The 15,085-nt window shown below is 42.4% G+C and overlaps 1 long non-coding RNA gene across 1 annotated transcript in view; it reads left to right on the top strand.

Annotated features, from left to right (window-relative positions):
- Positions 1-9,929, top strand: part of LOC132591885 (uncharacterized) — a 68,740-nt gene extending 58,811 nt beyond the window's left edge. The window contains exon 3 of the long non-coding RNA XR_009557310.1: positions 9,122-9,929. This is a non-coding gene — a long non-coding RNA (uncharacterized LOC132591885). The remainder of the gene's footprint in view (positions 1-9,121) is intronic.
- The last annotated feature ends 5,156 nt before the right edge of the window (positions 9,930-15,085 follow it).

Raw genomic sequence — 15,085 nt, 5'->3', positions numbered from 1 at the left:
TATTCAACATTTGGAAGGGATATTCTTTTGTGCAATTAATCAGGAAGAGAATATGACTAATCTGCTAATTTTCATGGCGAATCGAGATTAACACCAAGTGCTTAGCTGAGGACCAGATTATTCAATGTATTTTTAGAGAGGAGACTAATGGGGGCAGTTATAGATGCTACAAAACTATATAAGGTATAATATGAAATAAAACCTTAAGCAGTGCAAGAGAACCCTGGCAAGTGAAGAACAGGGATAGCAAAAAGAATTCAGAGTATCCTAAAAGCAATTTTTCTAGAATAGCCCTCTGAACATGGCATCACTCCAGAGTAAGCCGTCTGAGGAATGCAGCCAGTTTGTGGGTCCCTTGGGTAATTATAATATCGTCAAACGGACCTTCCATTCTTCTTCTTTTTTCAACCTGGTCTGAACAAGTGGCCGGCAAAAGTGAAGCTTTCAGTGCTGTGAAATGTTCCATTCAAAAGAAACATTTAATGTTCTGCTTGCTCTTATTCCCCTGGGTGGCTGCAGCTGAATAGGCAATTTCTAAAATAGCATTGGTTTGATCTACCTACTTGCTCCCTGTGGCAACATTCATCAGTCAAACCCATTGGATAGCAGGAATCAAAATGCTGGCAAAAAAAAACCTTACAAAAAATTGCATGGCACTCAGAAGTGCTGTGTAAGAGGTTCTTCCGAAACAAGAAATTAGGCCACCTATAGCCCTATGGTCAAGTGCCATGGAATCAGTCCTGAGTGATGCAGTGGCTAGAGTGCTACAATGGGGCTCAAATCTATGTAAGAAACATGTATATTGGGCACCCACACATGCTGTGAAGCACTCCATCTTCATTTTTCCAAGCACTCCTCTGGCCCCATGTAAGTAAACTGGCTGGTTTGCTTTAGTGATGCTCAAGCTATTTGCCCTCTGAGAACTGCACATCCACCTTTATGCTGCACATCCTCTCTGTATGTGGCACAGCATGGTCCAAATTGTGTAGATTCATTTGTGAATAGATTAATCTCAGAAGTGGCCCTAGAGATGTCCTATTGATCTACAGTATTCCAGTTCTGGGTTCACAAAGCACATGCAGGGAATTATAGGCAGTGCTGGACTAACATATTTGGCCACCTGAAGCCCAGCCCCAATGCCACCACCCAATGGGGTCAAGTATTTAAATAACAGTTCCTGCCTTCATCTCTTCCCACCTTATGGCGCTATTTGGAAAAACAACAACAACACCCTTTTCCCCAGCCACATGGCAGAGCCAGATCTGACTGTATAAGACACAAAAACTCTCCATCACCTTGGGAGCCATTTTCTTCAATAGACGATGCCAGAGAAAACCTGTGTCAGGGTGCAAGGACGCAAATACATCATAGGAAATCATCCTTTCTTCCACGGATTTCTATCGTCTTATAGAGCTCTCAGTTTCCTGGTTGTAGTTTATATTGTTGATGAATATTCTTAGAACTGGGGAATCAATATAATTTAAACTTTTAAAACCTTGGTCGGCTGAGCTAATGTAATTCTACATACGCTACAACAAAATGTCCTTGAGTATGCATCATCTTGTATCTTACATCGTTGCCAGTTAAATGGCTCCTGTGATTAAAATAATTAATGAACTTCACAGCCTCCTACTCTTTATGTCTTCCATAAAATGGATAACATTTATTTAGCACTCAAACTGTTAAAGAGTACAAATCTCATCCTTTGCTGGCAATCGAAATGTGGGTTTAAAAAGAACACTGATTCTTTTGTCAGTTGAGAACATGCTCAAGACTTTGACCTCCAAAACTCCATTAACTTTAAGTCAGATGCTTTTGCTACCCAATGAGCCAGCATTCAGAGCCCCCAAGTAGAGCTTATCCTCAACATTCTAAGCATCAAGGGGTCCCTTCCCATGATACCAGTGTAAGATACCAGCAGTGTAAGAGCTGCTTTTCCTTGGCTTTCTCTCTTGCTCCAGAGATGTATGTAGCGTTCACTGTAGCGTAACCAGCCTCATATAGCCAGCATGTTTGAATCTAATTAATGTATAAAGGGGTTAAAACAATAGAGTAAGCTGTCCTGCGTGCTATGGTCCATGGGGTCACGAAGAGTCGGACACGACTAAACGACTAAACACCAACAACAAGCTGTCCTGCAAGGCTTTGCCTGTGTTACTCCCCCTCACCTTGGGATGACATAGCTAACCAAGCCTTTGTTATTCTCTCTTCTCCAGGTGAATTCAGTATGAAGAGCTCTGAGCTAACCAGCCTTTTTGTTTCTTCCTTTCTTTAACCACAGATTTTGATCAGCAGTAAACATTAACATAAGCCTGAAAGGATAGCCCTATTTTAAAATGGAGCCTACATATTTTTTCCAATCATCTTTATGTGAAATAGGAAGTGTATATATATATATATATATATATATATATATATATATATATATATATATATATATATATATATGAACTTGTGTGTGTGTGTGTGTGTGTGTATGTATGTATGTATATATATATATATATATATATATATATATATATATATATATAGACAAGTTCCAACACATTTACCTTTTTCTCTTATTACCTTATCTTTTTCTCTCACCCATTCCGCTGTGTGTATTTATAATCCTTCCCCCCAGTCTTTTTTCATGCATTTCCTATTAAACATTTTTTTTGTTTACTTTAAATCAACATGACGATTTGGTTTTCTTTACCTCCCCGCCCAGCTGTGATGTTTCATTCTGAACATTTTGCTGAAGGAAGTAATCTAGATTCACAGATACTATAAAGAATGCAAGTTTTATATTCTTCTTTTTCAATGAGCATTGATATTGGTATCTAGAAATTTAATGCACATCAAACCACAGGAATGTATTTTTTTTCTAACAAATCTCCTTCTTATTTGATGAAATCAAGCATGTACCTTAACTAAAACACCTTAGAATTGTATTCATCATTCTAAACGACATCACAATTCTACCTGAAAACATAAAGGGAACTGCTCATATAAAGCACCCACTTTTCTCCAGGGCTTTATAGCCTACCTAGGTTGCAAGTATCAGCTTTTCATGTGGTCTTAATCACCACTTCTCCATCCTTGTGCAAGTTAATCATTCCACAACTTGCTTTTTAAATCTAAGTTTTATACCTTATATTTGGTACTTCACTTGATCTTTTATCTTCCTGTCATTAGTACTGTATCCACTTTGCTCTGGTTTACATGTGGAGAGTGGAGACCATTCAATCTTCCCAATGTTCAAACCATGAAGGCAACCGGGGTCAAATACATGTTCCTCATCTCTTAATTACATCTTCACTAATCTCTTGTAAATATCTTCTACCATTTAATAATAATATTTCATTCAATTGGATCTTTCCTGCTGGCTGCCCAAAACATTGACCTGTGCAGCCTTGTTGTTTTAATTCTTTTTCTACATCGTTAACTCAAAAATGAGGTACTTCTAATGGGATTTCCTTCCTTTTGTGTTTTGTGGCTGTGCGTGCATGTGTGCAAATACACTTAATCTACTGCTTTTCAGTATGCTGACTTTTTTGTTGTTGTTTTGCTAACATTTGGTAATCTAGTCTGAGGTAGGTAGTTAATTAACATGATGTGACTAAATGGTGTGTTGTTTAGCAAGAGCAGAAAAGCAGTCTAAGAAGATATAAGGAGCTGTAGCTTTGTCAACTCTGACTTTTCAAGACCCAGATTCCCTCTTAGAAACAAAATCTGGTGGAGAAATGATCTCACTTAAAACCAACCTACCTTCCTTCCTTCCTTAAGCCAAGCAGCCAGGCTTACACCAATTCCAGCTTAAACTAATTCTGAAATCTACATATGCATCTGTTTCATTAAAATTGGCTATAGCTTCCCTGCATGAGAACACAAAAACACAAGCTTGTGTGATGATCTATGTGCACCTTGCACGCCACTTCTTGGTACTTCATGGTGTTTTCCATATAGGAAATTTCTAACATTTTGTTGTTATTTAGTCATTTAGTCGTGTCCGACTCTTCGTGACCCCATGGACCATAGCACGCCAGGCACTCCTGTCTTCCACTGCCTCCCGCAGATTACTTAGCCCTAAATCAGGGACATTAGCTGGACTAAGATGCAATAGCCCCTGGTTTGGGGGAGGCTCATGTCCCTCTCTGCTGTTCGCTTCAGTAATACCCATACACATTAAAACACACCATAGTTAACCAGACAACTAAAGATGGAAAGTGGCAATGATTAAAAATGTAGAAGGTAAAATTGCTCATCTTAGCAGTGCATTGGCAAGAATGCATGCCAAGGGAGAGGGGGGGAAAGGCAATGAAAGAAGCTGTGAAAGTATCACATTGAAAAGCAAGGTGGTGACAATTGCATGCTATAAATCTGTTCTGACTGCACCTGGAAAGCTGAATTCAGCTCACAGCACCATATTGCCAGAATGATTTCAGAAAAGAGTAGGATAACCTAGACTCATAAGGACACACTTGGAAAGGTAAAGGAATTATGCCTATATATTGCCAGGTAAGGAGTGGCTTGCGGCCATTATAAGGACAGGCTACTGACACCTGATACGGCAAATACCTCTGTGTGTGTGTGTGTGTGTGTGTGTGTGTGTAGATGCAAAAGAGACTAAAGGAAAAGAAATGGAGTGAGATTGGAGAGTCAGTACCTGGTTTGGATTAGGTATATACCTTTCCAACCACAATTTACCTTTCCCTGGGGCAAAGAACAGAAGCAACTCTAAAACTGGATTTTATGGAAATCTAGCATGGTGAACAACCTTATAAGCATTGAGGGAAGCTAATGAGCTAATTTGAAAAATGATTTGCATGTCATTTGCAGAAACACGATGGATTTCAAGCCATTTTCTGGTAGGCATGACTCATTTATTCTGCCACATTCCTGTTCTGGAACTGTTAGTCCTTAATATTCAAAGCTTATAGTTATATCCAAAGTAGTACTGAGTAATGTCTCCCATCAATCCAAGGGACACCCCCACTTTCCTCCCCCTCCCCCCCCCCCTAAATCCATTCTAGGGATTCCCTTAAGTCTCTGGAGCAGATTTGGGGAGAGGAGAGGGGGAAAGCCCTGTTCACAAGTAGAAATCCTTGCACTGATGGGATGCATTGGTTGGGCACCATCTCAGGGTTGCCACCTCATAAAGCTAAGGAGTTCTTCTTCTGAACAGTGCCTGGGAGCTCCACCCAAGTTTCTCAGAGCTCCCCAGAGGAAGAGGAAAGTGCCGATGCATTACATGTATAAATAGTAAAAGAACACAGTTTATGTGATAAATAAATAACTCAATGCACAAATTTCTGGAATATAGGAATTAGCATTTTCAGCCACTGTTCATCAGTTTAGCACAGGATTGTTATAATGATAAAATGGGGGAGAACCTTGTATTCCTTGGAGGACAGGCAGGATATAAATGTAATAATATGAAGTATCAAGTGACGTAACAAAAATAGGTAGCAGAAGGAAGAGAATCTGTAGTTTTGTAGCAGCACTACTTGAAATGTGTTTTACTTAGCAGCAAATCTCTACAAATGATTTCTAGAAGAGCATTTCCATTAGGCTCTGGTAACAAAAGCCATGGCCTGCCTTGCATGTTGCACTAAGCCTTAGCTTAGCAGAAATCTGAGTTCTAAGAGATGAACACACAGCTGCTTTGTTCCTCCTTGGTCCTCTTTTGCTGCCATGCTTTACTGAGCCAAATTTGGCTTAGTGTGCCATCCAAACCCAGACTCGAGAGTAACCTCTCTTGAGACTTAACCATAAATTGTAACAAGCTTGTGGTTCGTCTAGGGAGGACATAATATAATAAGCCTGGGTTTGGGCAATGCTAAGGTTTAGTTTAGTGGAGGATGGTGCAGCAGCAGAAAAAACCAGGAAGAAAGGAAGAAAGTGGATGTGATTTCCTCTTTGAGAGTCCGCACTTTTGTGCGAAACCAGACCTTGATTTTGTGCGGGGTGGGAACCAGGCAAATTAGCATTTAACTGCAACTGTGGCGTGAGTTTTTGCAGGTTAGAGCATACTTCATCTGGACACGTGGTTTTTGCTTTAACAACAAACTTTGCTCCTTCTTTTTTTTGTTTTTTGGAGGAATGCACAACCTTTCTGCTTTGTTCCTTCCTCTTCTCCTAAATTAGTCACAAAATCTTCCTAACCGGAAGGCTGTCACATGTAAACTGAACAGCAATTTGTATTTTTGAATGATCTCCTTGTTATCCAGTTGTACCTTGGGGAAGATTCCTATCGCTGTTTACTTTCCAGGCTGGAGATTGATGTGAGCAATCACATAGACCTCTCCTAGCCTGCATGCCAACAAGCACCCAAGCTTCCCTTTCTGCTTTTTTTAGACTACCGACTATTAGAATACCAATTGCTCAATTTCCAAATATTAGGCCATTACCAAATTTGCAGACTTACTTCTGTCTTCTCTGAGATCTTGAATTGGCATTAAGAGACTAACCAAATGGTTGACAGGCGGTGATTCACACAACTCGATATTTTCATCAAGCTTGGGGCAAAATTGTCCTTTCAGATCTGCACCACAAATGTTAATTTGTAAATTCTTCTTTTCCTTCTATGATCTCCCATTAATGTCAGTGAGTTGTGTGTTTGCTGGTTTACAGAACAAACAGACCCAAATGAAATTCTCTATTACATATCTTGATTCTCATGGTCAGATGCAACGTTATGACCAACTTGTGATGTTCTTGCATTCATCAGTGAAGACAGTTGTCAGTGTGTCCTTGCTAGAACAAAGATTTGTGATGTTCAAAGCAAGCCTGCCTAGTGGGCCTCTATATGAAGGGTGATATTCAACTAAGTTTTATGCAGAGTACACCCATTGAAATAAATGTACCTAACTTTGTCACACTTGTTAGTTTCAGTGGGTCTCTGCTGAGTAAAACTTAGCTGAACCTGGGATAGCTCAGTTGGGAGAACATGAGACTCTTAATCTCAGGGTCATGGGTTGAGCCCAACATTGGGAAAAAGATTCCTGCATTTCAGCGGGTTGGACTAGATGACCCTCAAGATCCCTTCCAACTCTACAAATCTATGATTCTGTGAATGCCAACATAAGTTGCTCCTATTTCCCAGAGCACTTCCTTTGCCCCTAGCTGCCTTTGCTGTCCTGCCCCAGCTCACAACTCTACCCTGCCACTTCCTTTCATCAATGAATTTTCATTCCACATCAGTTGGTGCCTCTTAAAGAGATATATCCACATTACTGGACCAACAGTGAGCCGCCTTTCGTGATATGACAATTTCTTCTGGTGTAGTGTCAAATATCAAAGTGCAGGAGCTCATCATGATAGCCCCCATAGCCTTGTGCAACAAGTCAAGTCCAAAAATGTAGACATCTATTTTGATACATATGTATACACACCAAAGAACAGCAGTATATAATGTAACATCCAGTTTATTAGGTTTAGCTGACAATAACAGAAAAAATGAGCATGCAAAGAGTGGTATAGTGGAATCCTGGGGAGGCTTTGGCTTTGGCTTCACATCCCTAAACAACCATGTGTCATGACTGCAATTCTATGTATAGTTACCTGGGAGTAAGCTCTACTGCACTCAGTGCTGCTGCTGATTACATAGATTCTATTTATAAAATACCTTGAGCTTTATAAAAAAGAAATTCAGCTGGCTGAAATGCAACATTTAGCTTTTGATTAGAAATGTAGACATCTTGCAGGAAGGTGTTAATTAGAAATGTTGACATCTTGCACAGATCTTGAGCCAGCTGAAATCCAACCTTTAGCTTGTAATTAGAAATGGAGACAAATTTGCAAAGGGATGTTACCCTTTAAACCGATAGCATGAAGCAGGAACTCCATGAAAGAAGTCTGTTAGATTCTTTTCTTCATTCTATGGCTTCCTCCATGCTAATTTGTCACAAGCAACACTGAAACTTGAAAGCCTCATTATCACCTCATTCACCTGCCCACAATTACTCCAGCAGCTGATGACATCATCACTCCTGCTCTGAAGAAGAAGAAGAAGAAGAAGGAAAGCCTCAGAGCTGCACCGCCACCTGCATTCCTGTTCCACTATTGCACCACTAATGTCCTCCTATCAAAACTGAAAAACATTTGGCAAAGAAGATAAACATGCCAGTTCAAGTGCTAGTGTCTTAGTACATGGAGTGCAAGATAAATAGATAGGTGGCAGCTATCCTGGCAAATAGAAGGGGAAGAAATGGAGGCAGTGAGAGATTTTACTTTCTTGGGCTCCTTGATCACTGCAGATGGTGACAGCAGTCACGAAATTAAAAGACGCCTGCTTCTTGGGAGAAAAGCAATGACAAACCTAGACAGCATCTTAAAAAGCAGAGACATCACCTTGCCGACAAAGGTCCGTATAGTTAAAGCTATGGTTTTCCCAGTAGTGATGTATGGAAATGAGAGCTGGACCATAAAGAAGGCTGATCGCCGAAGAATTGATGCTTTTGAATTATGGTGCTGGAGGAGACTCTTGAGAGTCCCATGGACTGCAAGAAGATCAAACCTATCCATTCTTAAGGAAATCAGCCCTGAGTGCTCCCTGGAAGGACAGATCGTGAAGCTGAGGCTCCAATACTTTGGCCACCTCATGAGAAGAGAAGAATCCTTGGAAAAGACCCTGATGTTGGGAAAGATTGAGGGCACTAGGAGAAGGGGACGTCAGAGGACAAGATGGTTGGACAGTGTTCTCGAAGCTACGAACATGAGTTTGACCAAACTGCAGGAGGCAGTGCAAGACAGGAGTGCCTGGCGTGCTATGGTCCATGGGGTCACGAAGAGTCGGACACGACTAAACGACTAAACAACAACAAAGCTATTACTACAAAATTGGCAAACATGCTTTGCATTACGGTACATCTAACATACGGGACTCCAGACAGACACAGAATTGATATGTGGGAGGATTCTGTTTTAACATAGATGCATTTTGGAGCATTTGGTGTGAAAAATGTTTGCATTGAATACAGTTTTTTTTTTAAATAAAATAAAAAAATAGCATATACTTAGAAAGATACAGGAGGAAGAAAAATTGCAGAGGTGGCCAGTGTCGAGTTCATAGATAATCTGGGTCTGACCAAATTTAAAGGACGTAGTTACATGAAAACTTGTTGTTTCCATTTTACAGATGGGTTGCTGAGGCTGAAACTGAATGAGTTGCCCAAGGCCTCCGAGAAAGAGGTGAGTCTTACATCCAGAATGTTTAGATCCAACAGCTATTGGATAAAGCAATAGACAAATATCCCTGTTGCACAGCGGGACTTTGTGGTATCCCACAAAGTAAAACAAAAACAAAAACCAACCTCCTCTTGCATACTAGATTCCTATAAATAGGGAATCCTTTAAACTCAAACATTTCATTCCCCATTTGCATTTTAGAATGGTATATTCCAGCCACATCTATATCACACAGGGCTGCAAATTATGCCATTTTGTTGTTTGTCACCCACTACATCACATTGGCTGTAATTGCAGAATGAAATTGCAAGCTCATAAGCTATAGACTGGATCTCAATTTAAGGGCACACTTCCCTCCTTACTACCATATGAGGAATAACCAGGGTTTAGACATTTGTTTTACAGTAATCTGAACATTTACACATAGGCCATCAAGAAGACAAATCCTGTTAAGAAGGTTGATCCTACTAGCGTTGACATACATTTTGGAGAGGAATTTTTGCTAGCCCCTGGTGACTTTCCTGATTATTTATAGGAGTACTGAACACATAGCAGGCAAATTATGTGCACACATAGAACAGAAATTCTAAAAAGCTCTTTGGTTCCACCCCCTACTTTATCAGCATGAAGCTCCCCTTAACAGTAATAGTCTGCTGCCCCCCAGGGGCAAGAAATAAGATGTAGCCATGGTCTCAGTGTGACCTATATCAGTATCAAGCAGAAGTCTCTGATTCAGCCATATGTACTGAGCTTCATCGTTAAGCAAACTCAGTTGTACAGGAGTATTGTCTGAGGTTTGTTTTTTTAAATGCTTTTAAATTGCATTGAAAGAAAGCTTGAAAGTTGGAATGGAAAGTTTGTGTTATTCTGACCAAGGGCGTACCCACCATGGGGCAAGTTAGGGCAGCTGCCCTACTCTAGAAGCCAGCTGCCCCCCCACAAGGGCGTACCCACCGCGGGGCAAGTGGGGGCCGCAGGCTGCCCCTCCCTAGAAGCAGGGCTGGTGGGCAGAGGTGGAGCACAGCCTGGCAGAGCGCGAGTTCGCCATTCCCGCCGCGCCACACCCTCCCTCCAGCTCCCCGGCGCGCCCTCAGGCAAGGCCAAGCACGGCGGGGAACCAGGGAGCGTGGCGCGGTGGGCGGGAACGCCGAACTCGCGCTCCGCTGGGCTGGGCTCCGCCTCCGCCCACCAGCCCTGCTTCTAGGGAGGGGCACAGCCCGGCGGAGCGCGAGTTCGCCGTTCCCGCCCGCCACGCTGCGCCCTCCCTCCAGCTCCCCGTCGCGCCCTCAGGCAAGGCCAAGCGCGGCGGGGAACCAGAGAGCGCGGCGCGGCGAGCGGGAACGCCAAACTCGCGCTCCGCTGGGCTGGGCTGGGCTCTGTCTCCACCCACCAGCCCTGCTTCTAGGGAGGGGCACAGCCCAGCGGAGCGCGAGTTCGCCATTCACGCCCGTCGCGCCGCGCTCTCCCTCCAGCTCCCCGTCACGCCCTCAGGCAAAGCCATGCACGGCGGAGAACCAGGGAGCGCGGCAGGGGGGGCCTTCCTGCCCTGGCGAACTCCTGCCTTGCTGCCCCCTTTCCTGGCGCAGCGGTGGCTGCACTATTGCCGGCGCCTCCCCAGCTTTCCTCTCTGTGACAAAGGCGCCCGCCTTTGGCCAGGGTCTTTTCGATTGGGCCATCGCGAAGCAGCGGGAGGAGCTTGGCTCCGTCATCTGCCCGCATGCAAAACCGTGCAGGGGTCGGCAGTTGCTGAGAACAGGGTCGCAAGGAGAGAGGGGCGTCTGCGCGGTTCCAGATCTCTCTTTCTCTCTCTCTCTCAATCTCCCAGCTGGAGGGAGGTCGCGCCACGGTGCGCTCTGTCGGGCTGTGCTCCGCCTCTGCCCATCAGCCCGGCGCCTCTGACTGCACTTTCCCCGCCCACTTTGTGGCCCCTCCCCTTCCGTGCCTTGGCCCCTCCCCTTGCCCCCCCTAGTTTTGATCCTGGGTACGCCCATGATTCTGACTTCATATGGTGATATGCACATTTGTTAACTAATCTGTCTGCCTTGACAAAGCAAACCTTTGAATAGCATAATACACATGTATAGGGAAATTTACATGTTTACAGAAACAGCTATGCTGATGTCAAGAATCATCAAAAGGGCTCTTAGTTGCTAATGAGCATTCATTTGAGCAGTAATATACAGTATGTGCCTAAACAAAAAGGGATGCAGTGGTTGTCATCTTTGCCCTTTCCCCTTGCTGATGAACGAATACTGCCCAGCTTAGGGGAAGGAAAGGTTGTTCATTAAAATACATGAGGCTAATCTACAACACAGTGGCGATGCTTGTGACTATTCAAAAGTTCAGCTGCACATCAGATCTGCTTTGCTAACACTCTTTCTCCACAGGACAACTGAAAGTTAGAAGCAACACTCTGGAACCCTGGGGTGCAAAATGCCTTTTGTTTCAGCAGTTACCATTTCACAGCTGCATGTTTTTATTTGCCATATTTGCACCTTCCACATAGGAACACAAGGCAACACACAAGGGGTTATCCCATTTTATTACATAACAAACCCTGTGAGATGTTAACTTGCCCAAGTCGTCTCAGGGATCTGAATCCAAGACAATTGCTCTCTTTGTTCCTTTCTCTCTGACTCCCTTCCCTTCCATGACAATAATGTCATGTGCTAGCTTGCTCCAGGTTCAGATTGGTGCAACTGCACCAATTCAAACCAAGTAATTTGGACAGTCGCCATCTTAAAAGTGCTTTGGACATCCAGAAAGTTGCAGAATTATAAGATCATGTACTTGGGATCAGAATCTGGGTCTGTGGTGCTGTGTATTTGTAATTGTGTCTACACTTTAGTCAGTTCTACTGTTTGGAACAATTTAGTGGGATCTATGCACCAGCTTTCATGGGATACCACACATGGTGATTGAAGAGGACTCTGTCTTTGTCCCTGCCACAGAGATGTAATAGTCCTTGTATGGAAAACCTATAGCCATGATTGGTCAAATAAATAGTCTGATTATATTTAGTATATATTGGGGATTAGTCCCTATCTGCATCACTTTCTCCACCCAAACTGGGCCAGGAACAAAAGAATGAAACCTGTTTGGTTTTTTTCCTAATCTGTTCCAAGTAGAATAAGGGATGCATTGATTGGTCATTAGTGATTCACTACATATAGGCCACAGGTGCTCCTGACGTGTTGGAATTCCCTCATATCCCCTCATGCACGGAGAGAACACGTGAGGGGGTCATACTATATAGCTCAGCCCACTGCCAGTGAACACTGGCAATGACCCCCCACAATCTATGTGCATAGTGGCTGCATGAAGGGACCCTATGCACATATAGATGTTGACCCATAGATCTCCTCCACATGAGGGAGGATCCTAATTGTCCCATGATGCCCCCTTGCACAGAGGAGCTATAAACATCACAGCATAATTTAATGCTATATGAGCTCATGTGCTCCCTTCTTACATCTCTTTTTTCCTTCTCCCAACACATCCTCTGGTTTCTCCCTCACTTCCAATTTACTACTGAACCAGACAAAGGGCAAACTATGGTTTGCACAAACCATAATTTGCAGACAAATTGGGATTATATACTCAGTTCAAGCCATTGGTTGCAATCCTGGTTTGCGTGCTAACTGGTTTCTACACACTGTACTAATCTACCTCGTTCATATGTAACTGCAAACTATGGTTTGCTGCTAACCTAAGCATTAACATATGTAATCATGTAGTGTTCATGTAGTGCCAAACAATGGTTTGAACCAGCCCATTATGGTGTGGCTGATGTCTTTCAAAGAAGCAGATCTCTGCCCAGAACATAGCTGGCAGAAAGTATCACAGCACTGTGACACCTTTTTATTGCCCCCTAGTATTATTTTAAAAAGAAAATCACCCCAGCTCACTGCTTGCTGGAAGAATCTAATTTTCTGGTTAGTATCCAGATCATGAAGATACCTGTGCAAAACGGATGGCAGTGTCTTGCAGTAGCCATGTTTATATTTAGTCAGAGAAAAAGTAGGCTATGGGAATGGTTTGGAAAGAAACGGACTGGGACTATTCAAAGAGGAGTTAAAGTGACCTCCCTTTCCAGTTGTGATTAAGGCCTGATGAGAAGAAGACATTAAAACACTGCAAGCTCCATTAGTAGCGAGGAGCAATAGGTACCCAACTTTAACCATACAGAGGATTCCATGCAGATTTTTAATTTACATTTCTAATCCCAGTACTTCTATGCATTCTCACACATATGTTCTATTAAAAGATTTCTTCTGAATGAAAGTGATGTTAGAAACATCTAGTTCTATCACTGATTTGGCAGTCTTGCTTCACATAATACACGAGACGACTTTAATCTTAAACTAAATGCAATTTGCTAAAGTGTGGTACACAATGAAATTATGCAATAGACGTTAAAACATCCATCAATTTCAAATTTTTATTTGTTCAAAAAATTAAATTACAGGGGTGAACACAGAGGAAAACACATTTCAGGAGGAAAGTACTTGTGATACAGGGAGTCCCCCTCTTACATTAATTTTCATTTATGGTGAGATGAAGTTTTAAATTAGATTCAGATTGCAAATTACAGCTTCATACAGGCTCCCTGTTGCTTGCATTGAAATGCTTGGATTCCTGAAGATGAAACAATTTTGTTTCCTGTAATAAGACTGGCAAGAGCCATATGTCCCACTGGTAGAATAATAATAAGTGAAGTAAAGGAGACAGGCCTTTTTTATTCAACTTGGTAAACAGCCAGGATTATATTAAGCTAAAAAATCATGCATGGAAAGAGAATCTGTCATATAGCAGGCTTAAACTTAATCCTGAGTTTACAGATATCTTGTCTCTTCAGATTCCTCAGCACCTGATTAAAAAAAACAGGATTGAAATGCACAGAAGTGACTTGTCAATAGTTGGCCTCCAATAGTTGGTCTCTAAGGTGCTACTGGAATGAATTATTATTATTATTTTGGTCAATAGTGTGTGTGTGTGTGTGTGTGTGTGTGTGTGTGTGTGTGTGTGTGTGTTTAAGACATTGATTACTTAGATTTCCACACACTGTCAATATTTTCCCTTTCCTTATTCTAATTTTGGTTAATTTTTTTTTATATTGGTGAAATGACCTGGCATCCATTGTAGAGAAATGTCTTTTCCTCAAAGGTTAGTTTGCCAACAAATTAGACTGCTTCAGCATTCAGTTAACTTGCTTGCAATAAATGTGTTGTGGACACACAGTTGCTTACAGTGTTTCACATCTGGGAATATATTATGCACACAGTTATTATAACTATTGCAACAGTTTGTGCCATTAGATAAATAAATAGATATTTATATCCCATCTGTAACCAAGGTTTGCCGTTCATGGTTTGTCGGGAGCAAAACAAACTAGGACTAGAATTTTGGATGCCATGCTAAGCCAAATGAATCTATGGTTTAGCTCACAGCAGAAGGACCAGGAGAGGAGCACAGCAGCTGCAATCTCCTGGAACTATCAGATTTGTCTGTTCATGATAAGGCATGATTTGGCTTACCATTATGTGCAAACCAATTTGCTGTTGTGCTAAAAGCATGTAGTGGAATCCAGGCCCTTTTAACTCTTGGCTGAGTATAGAAACTTGGATGTGTCAATTATTTGAAAGTTCCAAAGGCTGAAGGACTGCCCCTTCCCTCCCACATTGCAGGCTATAGCTGTTGCTGCCCATCCTATCACAGGTACTGCACACATTGTTTTGGGAGGGGGAGGCATTTACTATTTGGACTAGAGCAGGCATCCCCAAACTGTAGCCCTCCAGATGTTTTGGCTTACAACTCCCATGATCCCTAGCTAACAGGACCAGTGTTCGGGGAAGATGGGAATTGTAGTCCAAAACATCTGGAGGGCCGAAGTTTGGGGATGCCTGGACTAGAG

This window comes from Zootoca vivipara, chromosome 3 (genome assembly GCF_963506605.1).
Source record: "Zootoca vivipara chromosome 3, rZooViv1.1, whole genome shotgun sequence".
Classification (NCBI taxonomy): Eukaryota; Metazoa; Chordata; class Lepidosauria; order Squamata; family Lacertidae; genus Zootoca; species Zootoca vivipara.
Note: the sequence above shows the minus strand (reverse complement) of the source record. Positions and strands in the feature narration are given on the sequence as shown.